This window comes from Hevea brasiliensis, chromosome 9 (genome assembly GCF_030052815.1).
Source record: "Hevea brasiliensis isolate MT/VB/25A 57/8 chromosome 9, ASM3005281v1, whole genome shotgun sequence".
NCBI lineage: Eukaryota > Viridiplantae > Streptophyta > Magnoliopsida > Malpighiales > Euphorbiaceae > Hevea > Hevea brasiliensis.
The window spans coordinates 74,033,113-74,039,112 of NC_079501.1; positions in this window are offsets into that span (position 1 = coordinate 74,033,113).

Genomic DNA, 6,000 nt, shown 5'->3' on the forward strand with positions numbered 1-6,000 from the left:
TTTCTTCTTCTAATTAATTTATATCAAATATAAATTAATTAATTAAACTCTATTAATTAATTTTCATCAATTAAATTCATATTTAAACACTTTAAATATAAATTTAATTTATACTACACATCCAATAATCTAGATTTGGTTTCAAGTCATGCTAGGACTTTGCAATTTTATTGCAAACCAAATCTATTTAATTAATCACTTAAACTCTTTAATTAATTAATTAAATCATATTTAAATAGGTGATAACTTGTGTATGTGTGTGAATTACTAGGCTCATCACTAATTGGCAATGAGACATGATATCAACTCTTAATATCATCGTAACTCTTTCTTACCATAAATGATTTCTCTAAATCATTTTATGAACCTCATAGACCATGGTTAACACCTAGCATAGCATGCCATGGCCACCCAATTAGTAATAAGGTTTACCTTAAATGAACCTATAATCATATGCTACCATGCACTAGAATCTCTCTTACAAAAATCCCAACTCAAGCCGAGTCATGGTTTATGTCAAACTCCATTTGCTATGAATATTATGTTCTCTTTTAATTCCAGTTCTTGATTAAAAGATTTTTCTCATCGAAACTCTTTCTCGAATAAATCTATCTGTCTCCGCCAGAACTTGAAACATCAAGAACAATTAAATGAACATAGGATTTTACCTCTATTTACTTAGAGGAACAGTTTCCATCTTGATCAACACCTACCTCCATATATAACTAGTAGGAGCCAACAGATGCCCATATACCCATACACAGTACAAGAATTAAAGCGATCAAACTCAAACTACCTATATACAAGATAACTGTGCTATCTCAGTCTAAAGATTATATGCATCGATATGATTTATGACAAAACATTGACAAGAGTAAACTCCATGTGCTTGTCATAAGAGTCTCTGGTTCGTACTACTTATAATTTTTCAGTGACTATCAAGTTTGTTATATGGCATGATACTAACCATTACATCTTATTTATATCTCATATAAATAACTTTTTAAAAAACATTAATACAATCTTTATTGATAAGTCATGTCCTTATTATGAAGTATCCTCGATTGTGAACCTATTTATGATACTTTGTGCTAGAAATATTGTCACTCATATTCTTAACAACTTAAGAATAATATTTCTAACAAAATATCAATGGACCTTTTCTATTACACATAAATATATTATGTAAACGGAAAAGTGGAAATGCCTTTTATTAATAAAATATATACAAGATACATACTAAATGATATGCTCTAGGGCATACTACTAACAATCTCCCACTAGCACTAGAGCCATTCATTACAATACCTTAGACCCATCTTCTCAAGATGTCACTAATCGAGCTTGTGACAAAGGCTTAGTGAATGGATCACCTGAATTTTTCAAATGATGTTATTTTTCCGCATGGCTATATCGCCTTTGCCCAACTATATGTCCGATAATGTGGTAGTGCCTTTCTATGTGTTTGGATTTTGGGTGAGACCTTAGTTCCTTAGCTCAGATGGATCGCTCCATTGTTGTCACAGGTAGTGGAACCGGCGACTCAATGGAAGGAACTACTGTAAGTTCTCACACGAACTTCTTTATCCAAACGACTTCCTTTGCAAAGATCTCGATGCAAAGAATATACTCACCTCAGTAGTGGAATCTGCAATGTGCTCGCTTGGAACTCTTCCAACCGATCGCACCTCCATTACAAATGAACACATATCCAGAGGTAGACTTTCTATCATCGATATCCGATTGGAAATCGAATCAAGATAACCATCCAATTGCAAGTCTCCACCTCCATAAATCAAGAATAAATCCTTAGTTCTTCTCAAGTACTTAAGGATATTCTTGATACCTATCCATGTTCCAAACTGGATTGGATTGATACCGCTAGTCAAACTAACAAAGATATGCGATATCCGGCCTAGTACACAACATTGCATACATTAAACTTCCAATAGCCAAGCATATGGAATCTGGCCATCTTATCTCTTTCTTCAGTGTCTTTGGAGACATCTCTTTAGAAAGGTGGATACCATGTCTCACTGGTAACAATCCTCTCTTGGAATCAAGCATGTTAAACCTTTTAACACCTTTTCCAAGTATAGACTTTGGGATAAACCAATTATTCTTTCGCTCTATCTCTATAGATGCGAATCCCAAGAATATAGGTTGCCTCCCTAAGTCTTTCATGGAGAATGTATTTGACAACCATACCTTTATAGTCGCCAACATACCGTATCATTACCCATCAACGAGATGTCATCCACATATAAGACAAGGAAAGTGATATCACCGTCACTAACCTTCTTATATACACATGGCTCATCCTCATTTTTGATAAAACCAAAAGATTTAATGGCTTCATCAAAACGGATGTTCCAACTCCTCGAAGCTTGTTTCAACCCATAAATGGATCGCTTTAGCTTGCATACTTTGGAACCATCTTGGGATTCAAATCCCCTAGGTTGTTCCATGAAAATGTTTTCTTCAATGTATCCATTGAGAAAAGTCGCTTTGACATCCATCCGCCAAATCTCATAATCATAGTATGCACTATTGCTAATAAAATCCTAATTGATTTAAGCATGGCAACAAAGTAGAAAGTCTCCTCATAGTCTATTCCTTGCCTTTGGCGAAACTCTTTCGCTAATAGCCTTGCCTTATAGGTCTCTACCTTTCCATCAGAACCAATTTTCTTCTTGAAAACCCATTTGTTCCCTATAGGTACAATACCTTCAGGTGAGTCAACAAGATCCCAAACTTAATTCTTATACATGGAATCAATCTCGGATTTCATAGCATCAATCCATTTTGAAGAATCTATATCTGATATAGCTTCTTCATAGGTAAGTGGATCATCTCCATGATCTACTTCTTCATGAGTAGACAAGTCTTGTTCTTCTTCATGAAGAAAACCATATCTCACTGGTGGGTGAGATACCCTGGTTGTTCTACGAGGAACAGCTGTAGATGTTTCATCAATGGGTATAGGTTGACTAGATGGATCTATATCCATCTGATCTGTTGGTTGGTCAGAATTCCCCAATTCTAACTCTATTTGCCTTCCTTTGCCTCCTTCTTGAACAAACTGTTGTTCAAGAAATGTGGCATCTCTACTTATCACAACCTTTTGTGAAGTAGGCAAATAAAAATAATATCCAAAACAATCTTTTGGATATCCAACAAATTGACCTTTTTCTGATCTGGTCTCCAATTTATCAGTGATCAAATATTTGATATAAGATGGACAACCCCAAAACTTAAAATGCTTAAGACTTGTTTTTCTTCCATGCCATATCTCATAAGGTGTGGAAGAAACCGATTTTGATGGAATCCTATTCGAATATATAAAGTCGATTCTAATGCAAATCCTCAAAAGGAGATTGGCATATCAAGATAGCTCATCATACTACGCATATCCAATAGGGTACGATTTCTCCTTTCAGATACACCATTCACCGTATGGCGTTCGAGGAGTCACCGAGAAACAATGCCATGCTCTCTCAAGTATTCATCAAATTCAGTACTCAAATATTCACCTCCACGATCTGATCGAAGAGCTTTAATATTTTTTCCTGTTTGATTTTCTACTTCAGATTTAAATTCTTTGAACTTTTCAAAGGATTCATGTTTGTATTTCATCAAATACAAATACCCAAACCTTGATTTATCATCAGTAAAGGTAATAAAATAATGAAAGCCCCCTCTAGCCATTTCTTTAAACGGACCACATACATCACTATGTATTAGTTCCAAAATATTTTCAGCTCTTAGCCCTTGTCCAACAAAGGGTGATCTAGTCATTTTGCCTTGAAGGCAAGATTCACAAGTTGGAGTAGGCTCAGAGCCCAATGAGGATAGAATCCCCATTTTCTCCAATTTTGCAATCCTATCTTCTGCAACATGACATAACCTTAAGTGCCAAATATATTTTGAACTTGAGTTGGTTTTCACCATGGCATTGTATTCTTTTAGATTGCTATACTCTGGCCAGTGGAAACACTTTCTTACTGGTAATGGAAACACTTTCTTATTGGCAATGGAAACACTTTCTTTGCCTTCATCAGCTTTAGTCTTCCTTTTCTGTTTAGCTATTTTCTTGGAAGGACCAGGAATCTGAGGTTTCTTTTTCTTATTGCCCTTCTTCTTGTTGGACTTTCCAGCAGAAGAAGATGCAACCAAAGCTACCTCTTTTCCTTTATTGCCTGGCATATTCTTTTGGGCAATAACAAGCATGTTGAGTAATTCAGCTAAGGTGCATTCCTGTTTAGTCATATGGAAATTTGTCACAAAATTCCTAAAAGTCTCAGGAAGGGACTGAAGGATCAAATCCGTTAGTAGTTGGAAATCCATGTGGAAGTCAAGATGTTCCAACTGCTCAATCAGTCGAATCATCTTGTAGACATGATCTCCAACATTCTGTCCCTCAGACATCCTCATGCGGAATAGCTGCCTAGATATCTCATACCTAGCATTTCTGCTGTGCTCACCATACAACTCTTGTAGGTGAAGGAGGATCTCTCTTGCACTCTGTATGTTTCCATGTCGCTTCAGAACTCATTACTCATGGAAGCAAGCATGTAACACTTAGCTCTCATATTATGCTCCTTCCACTTGTCCAAAGTTTCATGTTCCTCTTGTGTGGCCTCGGAGGTAAGGGACCAGGAACATTTGAATCTAGAACATATCCTATATGTTCAAGGTTCAGACAAGTTTCAAATTTCTTAGCCAATCGCATGATTAGGTCCTGTCAACCTATTGCGATCAAGTATGCTTGCAAGGATATTGGATGGTGGTGGTTGTTCTGTGCTCATTATTATCAGAAAATTAATTGCAGAAATAACTAGATTAATTAGTAAATGTATCATGTAATTAACCAAATATGATTATGGTCTTTTAATCAAATTGGTCCTCCCACTAACTTAGCGAATCCTACACTTCCAAAGTAGAAAACGGAAATCCTAGTTGGATGGATTTCTAGTGGGTGATTGAATTCTTATAATTCTATTGATCATCCTCGTACATCCATTATTGGAATTACAATAAACTATAAGTGAGCAACTCCTTGCCCATCACATCTCATGTGAGGTTCAATCCTTTTGCTAGCCCCTAATGCTCAAAATCTCAGGTACATCCAATATTGACTTATCTTGCATTAGTTAAGTTGATCCCATTGAGCCAGTAATTATGCAAATAATTTTAATGTCCTCAGGTACATCCAATATTGGCCACCAAACCATTTACATATTTACAACATCTCATGCTTAACAATTATTCTTAAGAAAATCTCTTAAATTAATTGCATCTCATGCAACTATTTAAAATTTCTTAAAATAATTGCCCCAATGGAGGGCTTATGTTATAATTACTTTAATTATAGCATTTCCAACTTAATCATTTGTTTGGAAGATTTTATAGCCATCCTAATTACTATTAAGGTCTCACTTTGCACATTATCCATTTAGCATGCATATATCATATAATTGCATACATTCCCATACATCTCATGCATTCATGGATAAGCAGAAAATATGGTATGATCATGGACTTTCTAAGGGATTCAATTCTGAGCCACCAAGAATTGAATCAGGGCATTCCTAGGTGCATTTCATTTATTCATTTTACAAGAGTTGCTGAAGGAGTACATAATCAACACTTGATATTGAATTCCTCCCACTGGTCCCACCAATGCTCTTGACCTCCTTGAACTTCTTGCAATCCAATATTACATAGTAATCCTTGGCATACCAAGGTGAATTTACAAGAACTTAAATAAATGAAATTACAACCCAAAAATATTACAAACTTAATAATACATGCCCAAAATAAATTAAAATAAATTAATTAATTTACAATCCCAAAGAAACATAAAAGAAATAAATCCAATCACATTGGTCTTTTATAGTCCATGATCATCCATCATGCATATCACTATTTAACAATTAAATAAAACATACATACTTAAATTAAATTGAATATCTCATATTCAACTTAAAAATCCAGATT